Source organism: Nematostella vectensis, chromosome 4 (assembly GCF_932526225.1).
Source record: "Nematostella vectensis chromosome 4, jaNemVect1.1, whole genome shotgun sequence".
Classification (NCBI taxonomy): domain Eukaryota; kingdom Metazoa; phylum Cnidaria; class Anthozoa; order Actiniaria; family Edwardsiidae; genus Nematostella; species Nematostella vectensis.
In genome coordinates, this window is record NC_064037.1 from 19,220,706 (window position 1) to 19,231,592 (window position 10,887).

The following is a 10,887-nucleotide window of genomic DNA, read 5'->3' on the forward strand; positions in this document are numbered from 1 at the left end:
TGTAGCTTAGCAAGGGTTGGGTACTCAGTGGTAAAGTGTAGTTATTGATAGGTCATAGGGGTGAGGCTTAGTTAGTGGTAGGTATTCAGAAGTATAGCGTAGTTAGTGCTAGGTCGTAGGGGTGTAGCTTAGTTAGGCGTGGATACTCAGGGATATAGGGTAGCTATTATTATTAATTATTATTATTATTTATTATTATAATGTACCCATATTACCTAGCTCTTGAAACCGTGACTGGTTGAACCATCCCCTAAAACCCTGCACCTCCAAGACCAAGCCATTGATACCCTCTACCCCTGTGTACACACTCATTCATAACTTGCACCCCTATGACCTAGTTCTTGATATCATTGACCCTTATTACCATCCCTTGAATTCTAGTACCCTTTTGACCAACTCTTGTTACCCTGTACACCTGTCAACTCACCCACTAACTCACTTATCTTAAAGTTCCCTCAACTTCCTTATCTTAACACCCCTGAAAAAATCCCAAGTTGATCTGACCTGGATTCAAACCACGGGCCTCTTGTTTGAGAAGCGAAGCCCGTACCACTGAGCTATCGCGCCACTCTCTTGAAAACTAGAAGTAACTACCGTATAGCCTTGTTTACCCAGCCTTATAAGGTATAGAGTAGTTTTTCCTTGATATCTCGAGAGTGGCGCTATAGCTCAGTGGTACGGGCTTCGCTTCTCAAGCAAACGGGCCAGGGTTCGAATCCAGGTAAGATAAACTAGAGACTTTTTCAGGGGTGTTAAGGTAAGGACGGTGGCATTAGGGGGTGGGTGCACAGGGGAAAATAATGTAAACGACAGAGTCACAGGTGTGCAAGTTGGTAAGCGCTTGGTCATACATGGGTAAAGGGTAGTTATGTGATTAGGTGTCATAGGGGTGTAGGTCAGTTATTGATGGGTAGGCAAGGATATAGGGTAGTAAGTGCTAGGTCATAGGGGTGTAGCTTAGTTAGGGGTAGGTACTCAGGGGTATAGGGTAATAAGTGCTAAGTCATAGGGGTGTAGCTTAGTTAGCGGTGGGTACTCATGGGTGTAGGGTAGTTAGTGCTAGGTCGTAGGGGTTTAGCTTAGTTAGGGGTGGGTACTCAGGGGTATAGGGTAAGTAAAGCCAAGTCATAAGGGTGTAGCTTAGTTACGGGTGGGTATTCAGGGGTATAGGCCAGTTAGTGATAGGTCGTAGGGGTGTAGCTTAGCTAGGTGTGGGTACTCAGGGGTATAGGCTAGTTTGTGCTAGGACATAGGGGTGTAGTTTAGTTAGGAGTGGGTACACAGGGTTATAGGGGTGTAGTATAGTTAGGGTTGGGTATTCAGGGGTATAAGGTAGTTAGTGCTACGTCACAGGGGTGTAGCTTAGCAAGGGTTGGGTACTCAGGGGTAAAGTGTAGTTATTGCTAGGTCATAGGGGTGAGGCTCAGTTAGGGGTAGGTATTCAGGACTATAGCGTAGTTAAAGCTAGGTCGTAGGGGTGTAGCTTAGTTAGGCGTGGATACTCAGGGATATAGGGTAGCTATTATTATTATTAATTATTATTATTAATTATTATTATTATTAATTATTATTATGTACCCATTTTATCTAGATCTTGAAACCCTGTGCCTGTTTGAACCATCCCCTAAAACCCTGCACCTCCAAGACCAAGCCATTGATACCCTCTACCCCTGTGTACCCACTCATTCATAACTTGCACCCTTATGACCTAGTTTTTGATATCATTGACCCATATTTACTAACTACCTTCTCCACTAAACAAAAAAAACCCTTTATTCATAACTCTCATGTCGTTTTATTATCAACCCCATCTCTTATTACAACCTTAACCCGTCGTCTCATAACCCTATAATCTTAACCACCCGGACATAACCTGACAGAATTACTTCTCCGTTTATTACAATCATTTAAGATCTGTTTTACATTCTTTTCTGGAGAATTATTTTGTTCTTATACACAACTTCAAGCTAGTTTCTGCTTTGTGAATTGCTTCACCAACAATTTACTCATCGGGTCAGGCACGATGTCACTCGAGTTTAAACAAGCAATTATCTCCGTTCCTATAACACGTACGACCTCATTATGAATGGGGGAGATCTGTTAGATCTGTTTTACATTCTTTTCTGGAGAATGATTTTGTTCTTATACACAACTTCAAGCTATATTCTGCTTTGTGAATTGCTTCACTAACAATTTACTCATCGGGTCAGGCACGAGGTCACTCGAGTTTAAACAAGCAATTATCTCCGTTCCTATAACACGTACGACCTCATTTAACACTTTAACCTTGTAGTAGAAGGTATGCCTCTAAACTGAGGCTTTAATCAACATAAATCTACAGCTTGTAAAACTAAACCGAAAACTAAGCAAGATGGCTGCCCCTAGAGATTCTATGGGGTAAAACCGCTGTACAACAATAAACATAACACAGGCAGCCCAACACGTAATGTTCAAGGTTCTTAACATACATAAATACTACATTCACCCCTCTGTTAGAGGTTAAGTCTGAGCACGGGGGCATTCAATGTTCAAGGTTCTTAACGTAACATAAATACTACATTCACCCCTCGGTTAGAGGTTAAGTCTGTCCACTGGACGTCGGGTCCTCTCCGAACGTCGCAAGGGAGGCTGCCCATCAAGACCTGTACTGACCTGTGGCACTTCTTCGCCCACACCTATCTCCACTTCTATCTCCGAGGAAGGTGGGGAACTACCAGTAGCAGGGTGATGCTCACCTGGAACAGTAGGCTTAACTTGAGGGAGTGGGTACATTGTTGGTACTTCACCTTTGGGGGCAAGATGCTTGGTAGAGACTGTTGTTTCTCGGCCGTCTGGATAGCGCACATGGGCGTAGTGAGGATTCGCCTGAAGCAATTCCACCTCATCAACTAACGGATCTGTCTTGCTTGCACGGACGTGACGCTTGAGTAGGACCGGTCCAGGCTCACTCATCCATGTTGGGATGGAAGATCCGGAAGAGGATCGCCTGGGAAAACCGAAGAATCGCTCATGGGGTGTCTCATTGGTAGCCGTGCACAACAGAGAACGAAGGGTGTGTAGAACATCAGGGAGGACTTCTTGCCAGCGCTTTACTGGCAGATTCTTAGACTTCAGGGATGCTGAAATTGCCTTCCATACCACTCCATTATACCTCTCCACTTGCCCATTGCCTTCGGGATTGTAAGCAGTTGTCCTGCTTGTGGCTACCCCTTTTTCATTCAGGAAGTCTCGCAGTTCCTGGCTGATCAAGGAGGAGCCCCTGTCCGAATGTACATAGGCTGGCATACCGAACATCGTAAACAAGGAGGTAAGACACTTGATCACTGTTGGTGTAGACACATCAGGACAAGGGAAGACAAAAGGGAATCTTGAATATTCATCAACCACATTGAGGAAGAACTTGTTGCCATTGTTACTTGGCAAGGGGCCCTTGAAATCAATGCTTATCCTCTCGAAAGGTTTAGTAGCCTTAATGAGAGGAACTTTGGGAGGTTGATGAAACTGTGGTTTGCATTCACAACAAACTGGACACTTACTTGTCATGCTCTTGATCTCCTCAAGGGAATAAGGGAGGTTCTTGGTGCGTACGAAGTGGTTGAGTCGGGTGACCCCTGGATGACAGAGTGACTCGTGGAGCTGGTAGAGGGGATCTTCACTCAACGTGGCGCAAGTAGCTCTGGACAGAGTGTCGGGTGGAATGTTCTCTTTACCAGGACGGTAGATGATATCGAAACTATAGCAGGAGAGTTCGATCTTCCACCGCATGATCTTATCATTCTTGATCTTCCCTTTGTGGCACTGGTCAAACATGTAAGATACTGATTTCTGGTCTGTTTTAAGAGTGAAGTGCCTCCCTGTTAGGAAGTGCCTCCAGTGTCGGACAGCTTCTACAATCGCTTGTGCCTCTTTCTCAACTGAGGCGTGCTTGAGCTCGCTGCCCTGTAAGGCTCTTGAGAAGAATGCAACTGGCCTCCCATTTTGGCTGAGAGTGGCAGCTAATGCCACCTCTGAAGCATCCGTCTCAACTTCAAATGGAATGCTTTCATCGATTGCACTAACAAAAGCTTCCTCCACCGTCTTCTTGATACTCTCAAAGGCCGCGACAGCGGGCTCGGGTAATGGAAAAACCTTGCAGGAGGTTATTGGCTTGATTCGATCCGAGTATGCGGGTATCCATTGTGAGTAGTAGGAAAACAATCCGAGGCATCTGTTCAGAGACTTTGAGTCACTTGGAACGGGTAGCTCTCGCAAAGGGCGTAGACGTTCTGGTTCTGGACTGATATTCCCTTCCTCAACCACATATCCAAGGATAGGAAGACGCCTGGTGGAGAAGATGCTCTTGTCGTTGTTATAGCAGATGTTCTTGCGCTTAGCAGCTTCAAGGAAACTCTGAAGGTTGGAATCATGCTCTTCTTGGTCTTTCCCACAGATTGTGATGTTGTCGAGATAAGGGAAGACCGCCTTGAGATTGTTCTCTTCCACAAACTTAGTCATCTCTCTCTGGAAGCAGGCCACCCCGTTGGTGACGCCGAATGGGAGTCGGCTAAACTGATACAGGTTACCTCTAGCTTCGAATGCTGTGTACGGTTTATCCTCATCTTTGAGAGGGATCTGATGATAAGCACTGCGTAGATCTATAGTGCTGAAGACTTTGTACTGGGCGATCTGGTTAACCAAGTCGGTTATTCGTGGTAATGGGAATGCGTCGAGGAGGGTAAACCTGTTGATGGTCTGTGAGTAATCAATTACTAGCCTCTTCTTGTGATTCTCATCCTTGGTTACTACAACTTGTGCTCGCCATGGAGAGCGACTGGGCTCAATGATTCCTTCATTAAGCAGCCTCTTAACTTCTTCATCAATGAACGTGGAATCTTCTTGGCTGTAGCGGCGTGACTTTGCGGCAATAGGATGACAGTCTGCTGTCAGGTTTGCAAATGGCTCAGGCGGGTCTACATTCAGAGTGCTGAAGCTACAGACGGAGAGGGGCGGTTCGGAGCCCTTGTACTGGAAGATGACACTTTCGTGCTTTGACTGAAAGTCTACTCCTAATATGAGGTCTGCACATAGCCCAGGGAGTACAGAAAACTTGAGGCCTTCATATCTCCGTCCTTGGTAGGTAAGATCAACTGTGCAAGTACCACTAACCTTGATGGCGCCTGTCGAGGAGGTTGCCATGGATACGGTACTAGATGAGGGCTGGACTGTCAGACTTGCTTGCTCTACTAGACTGGGATGGATATAGCTTCCACTACTCCCACTGTCAAACAGGGCCTTGACTTGCAATCCTTGGATATTGACGACACCACATGATTTAGAGAGGGATTCTGGTGGGTTAGCTGTCAATGTGGCGAGTATCGGGGACCAAGTTGCTGCCGAAACTCTTTCTTTTGGAACCGCCTTTCCTTTACAAACTTTAGCAAAATGGCCTTTCTTTTGACACTTGTTGCAAATAGCCTCCAGGGCAGGACACTTCGGTCGAGGGTGTTTCTTGTTTCCACAGAAAAAGCAAGTAGCTTTATCGGGTTTCATTGTAGCTACAGTAGACTCGTCAGGCTGTTCTGCTGACAATGAGGTGCTGTTACAAGGTAGTGCTGCATTTATAGGTATCTGTGGTGCTCCATATGATTCTGAACTCCTCATAGCTGACTCCAGAGCTCGAGCCTGGTCAAACATGGTCTTTAGATCAAGTGTTTTGTTCTCCAACAATCGTTGCCTGATTGTGTTGGATTGCAGACCTGTAATAAACGCATCCCGTATGCTCTCTTCGCTGTACTGCGCTGCGGTTACACTCTTAAAATCACAGTCCTTACTCAGTGTTTTCAGAGCTTGCAAGTACTCATCTAAGCTTTCCGATGGTTGCTGGCGTCTCGTTGCAAGTAGATGGCGAGCGAAGATCTCATTCCGTGGTCTAACATAAAGGGCTTGTAGCGCCTCAATTGCTGCATCGTATTCCGTACAATCTTCGATGTGTTGGAAGAGTGTTGGAGAAACAAAGTTAGTTAAAACGGTCAACTTGTCCAGGCCCGTCTGAGGTAGAACTTGTACGAAATTCTCGAAGGTCCTTTTCCAATGGAGCCATTCCTTCTGGGCCGTGCTGCTATTTGGATCGGTTTCTAGGCGTTCAGGACGCAGTACTTTATCCATGGGACTTCAGAAAATATGTTGATTAAATTGTAGTAGAAGGTATGCCTCTAAACTGAGGCTTTAATCAACATAAATCTACAGCTTGTAAAACTAAACCGAAAACTAAGCAAGATGGCTGCCCCTAGAGATTCTATGGGGTAAAACCGCTGTACAACAATAAACATAACACAGGCAGCCCAACACGTAATGTTCAAGGTTTTTAACATACATAAATACTACAAACCTTTTGCCATCGCTGTTAGAATCCTTTGTCTTTCATGTTACTCCATCAATACACATATTTTCCGAACAAATTCGCATCATTTACGTGAGCTTATCTATTTCATGGTAACGCATCGGCTTGTGTCAAAGCGTTCGTTCGTTCTAAATTTGGTCGCATATTTTACTTACCGAATATGCATAAGTGCTACGTCACTTCCGTTCTATTCTTAACCCAGAAAAGTTAGTTTTCTTTGTTTACTTTAGTCTTATAATATTATTTCTTATAATATTTCTGCGCTACAATTTATTTTACAATTACTTTCGCTGTAATAGAAACTATTCTATTATTTGTGGTGGTTTTTTGTACACTTTTTTGACATATTTCCTGTTCATTTTTTACATCATTTAGGCATTAGATTCATACTCTATATTCACTGTTAGTTTCAGAGAGTAGTTTTAACTCCAAAAAGGGAGTAAAAAACTAAGGTACAAAATGACTCCCTTTTTGGAGTAATTTTTTACTCCCTTTTTTCTACTCTCTCAAGGGAGTAGATTTTACCCCTGTAGGGGAGTAACTAAAGGGAGTGATTTACTAGGTTGTTGCTATTACTCCATTAAAGGAGTACAATTTACCCTCAAAATGGAGTTATTTTTTACTCCTTTTTTCCTACTCTCTCAGGGGAGTAGATTTTACCCACTTTAGGGGATAGCTAAGTGGAGTAATTTACTAGGTTGCTTGTAGTTACTCAATTAAAAGAGTACAATTCACCCTCAAAATGGGAGTCAATTTTTACTCCCTATTTTGTTATTTCCCCCTACTAATTGGGTAACTAAAGGGATGATTTCAACCCCTCCCCCCTGTTTTTACAAAATGGCCGTTTAAACTCCACCTACTTCAGGGGTTAATACTGGAGAAATTAGAGTAATTTAGAAACACCAAGGGAAAGACGTTATTATGAATTTGACAAATCATTTAATTAAACAATTCAGTTTAAGAAATAACAAAAATATAAGTTGAAAAAATGTTTGAAAAATAATAGTCATTTGACATAAAGTATCCAGGACAAAATTACTACAAGTGTCCCAACATAACAAAGCTGAAACAAACATACACAATATTATTTTTCTATAACAACTTTAACAGCTTTTGAACATTACCCTTTTTGGCATCATTACGGTTTTCCAAAAGAACTGCCTCCTCCTCCATCTTTGTATATTCAGATAAGAAGCTAGAAGCCTAATGCCTCTATATGCACAGAATATACGGACAAAAACCAACTACAGTAACATTAGATATTCAGAATAAATATCTGGACAAATTTTAGGTGCAAGACTGATTACTAGGTTTTTACTAAGCTAAGTTATTCAATTAAACAAGAGACTCTTTCAGGGGTGTTAAGGTAAGGACGATGGCATTAGGGGGTGGGTGCACAGGGGTACAGGATATGAACGGCAGGGTCACAGGGGTGCAAGTTGGTAAGCGCTTGGTCATACATGGGTAAAGGGTAGTTATGTGATTAGGTGTCATAGGGGTGTAGGTCAGTTAGGGATGGGTAGGCAGGGATATAGGGTAGTAAGTGCTAGGTCATAGGGGTGTAGCTTTGTTAGGGGTTGGTACTCAGGGGTATAGGGTAGTAAGTGCTAAGTCATAGGGGTGTAACTTAGTTAGCGGTGGGTACTCATGGGTATAGGGTAGTCAGTGCTAGGTCGTAGGGGTTTAGCTTAGTTAGGGGTGGGTACTCAGGGGTATAGGGTAGTTACAGCCAAGTCATAAGGGTGTAGCTAAGTTAGGGGTAGGTATTCAGGGGTATAGGGTAGTTAGTGCTAGGTAGTAGAGGTGTAGTTTAGTTAGGGTTGGGTATTCAGGGGTATAGGCCAGTTAGTGCTAGGTCGTAGGGGTGTAGCTTAGCTAGGTGTAGGTACTCAGGGGTAAAGGCTAGTTTGTGCTAGGACATAGGAGTGTAGTTTAGTTAGGAGTGGGTACACAGGGTTATAGGGGTGTAGTTTAGTTAGGGTATGGTTTTAAGGGGTATAGGGTAGTTAGTGCTACGTCACAGGGGTGTAGCTTAGCAAGGGTTGGGTACTCAGGGGTAAAGTGTAGTTATTGCTAGGTCATAGGGGTGAGGCTCAGTTAGGGGTAGGTATTCAGGAGTATAGCGTAGTTAGTGCTAGGTCGTAGGGGTGTAGCTTAGTTAGGCGTGGATACTCAGGGATATAGGGTAGCTATTATTATTAATTATTTTTATTAATTATTATAATGTACCCATATTACCTAGCTCTTGAAACCATGTCACTGGTTGAACCATCCCCTAAAACCCTGCACCTCCAAGACCAAGCCATTGATACCCTCTACCCCTGTGTACCCACTCATTCATAACTTGCACCCCTATGACCTAGTTCTTGATATCATTGACCCTTATTACCATCCCTTGAATTCTAGTACCCGTTTGACCAACTCTTGTTACCCTGTACACCTGTCAACTCACCCACTAACTCACTTATCTTAAAGTTCCCTTAACTTCCTTATCTTAACACCCCTGAAAAAATCCCAAGTTGATCTGACCTGGATTCGAACCACGGGCCTCTTGTTTGAGAAGCGAAGCCCGTACCACTGAGCTATCGCGCCACTCTCTTGAAAACTAGAAGTAACTACCGTATAGCCTTGTTTACCCAGCCTTATAAGGTATAGAGTAGTTTTTCCTTGATATCTCGAGAGTGGCGCTATGGCTCAGTGGTACGGGCTTCGCTTCTCAAGCAAACGGGCCAGGGTTCGAATCCAGGTAAGATAAACTAGAGACTTTTTCAGGGGTGTTAAGGTAAGGACGGTGGCATTAGGGGGTGGGTGCACAGGGGAAAAGAATGTAAACGACAGAGTCACAGGTGTGCAAGTTGGTAAGCGCTTGGTCATACATGGTTAAAGGGTAGTTATGTGATTAGGTGTCATAGGGGTGTAGGTCAGTTATTGATGGGTAGGCAAGGATATAGGGTAGTAAGTGCTAGGTCATAGGGGTGTAGCTTAGTTAGGGGTTGGTACTCAGGGGTATAGGGTAATAAGTGCTAAGTCATAGGGGTGTAGCTTAGTTAGCGGTGGGTACTCATGGGTGTAGGGTAGTTAGTGCTAGGTCGTAGGGGTTTAGCTTAGTTAGGGGTGGGTACTCAGGGGTATAGGGTAAGTACAGCCAAGTCATAAGGGTGTAGCTTAGTTACGGGTGGGTACTCAGGGGTATAGGCTAGTTTGTGCTAGGATATAGGGGTGTAGTTTAGTTAGGAGTGGGTACACAGGGTTATAGGGGTGTAGTATAGTTAGGGTTGGGTATTCAGGGGTATAAGGTAGTTAGTGCTACGTCACAGGGGTGTAGCTTAGCAAGGGTTGGGTACTCAGGGGTAAAGTGTAGTTACTGCTAGGTCATAGGGGTGAGGCTCAGTTAGGGGTAGGTATACAGGACTATAGCGTAGTTAAAGCTAGGTCGTAGGGGTGTAGCTTAGTTAGGCGTGGATACTCAGGGATATAGGGTAGCTATTATTATTATTAATTATTATTATTAATTATTATTATGTACCCATTTTATCTAGATCTTGAAACCCTGTGCCTGTTTGAACCATCCCCTAAAACCCTGCACCTCCAAGACCAAGCCATTGATACCCTCTACCCCTGTGTACCCACTCATTCATAACTTGCACCCTTATGACCTAGTTTTTGATATCATTGACCCATATTTACTAACTACCTTCTCCACTAAACAAAAAAAAACCCTTTATTCATAACTCTCATGTCGTTTTATTATCAACCCCATCTCTTATTACAACCTTAACCCGTCGTCTCATAACCCTATAATCTTAACCACCCGGACATAACCTGACAGAATTACTTCTCCGTTTATTACAATCATTTAAGATCTGTTTTACATTCTTTTCTGGAGAATTATTTTGTTCTTATACACAACTTCAAGCTAGTTTCTGCTTTGTGAATTGCTTCACCAACAATTTACTCATCGGGTCAGGCACGAGGTCACTCGAGTTTAAACAAGCAATTATCTCCGTTCCTATAACACGTACGACCTCATTATGAATGGGGGAGATCTGTTAGATCTGTTTTACATTCTTTTCTGGAGAATGATTTTGTTCTTATACACAACTTCAAGCTATATTCTGCTTTGTGAATTGCTTCACTAACAATTTACTCATCGGGTCAGGCACGAGGTCACTCAAGTTTAAACAAGCAATTATCTCCGTTCCTATAACACGTACGACCTCATTTAACACTCTAACCTTTTGCCATCGCTGTTAGAATCCTTTGCCTTTCATGTTACTCCAACAATACCATATTTTCCGAACAAATTCGCATCATTTACGTGAGCTTATCTATTTCATGGTAACGCATCGGCTTGTGTCAAAGCGTTCGTTCGTTCTAAATTTGGTCGCATATTTTACTTACCGAATATGCATAAGTGCTACGTCACTTCCGTTCTATTCTTAACCCAGAAAAGTTAGTTTTCTTTGTTTACTTTAGTCTTATAATATTATTTCTTATAATATTTCTGC

At 43.3% G+C, this 10,887-nt stretch overlaps 1 long non-coding RNA gene across 1 annotated transcript; it reads right to left on the reverse strand.

Moving 5' to 3' along the window:
* Positions 1 to 1,781: 1,781 nt before the first annotated feature.
* Positions 1,782 to 10,543, reverse strand: LOC125561866. The gene is made up of 2 exons (XR_007307568.1): positions 10,405 to 10,543; positions 1,782 to 2,268 (listed from the first exon to the last, which is right to left on the reverse strand). It is a non-coding gene; the product is annotated as an uncharacterized LOC125561866 (long non-coding RNA).
* Between the last annotated feature and the right edge of the window lie 344 nt (positions 10,544 to 10,887).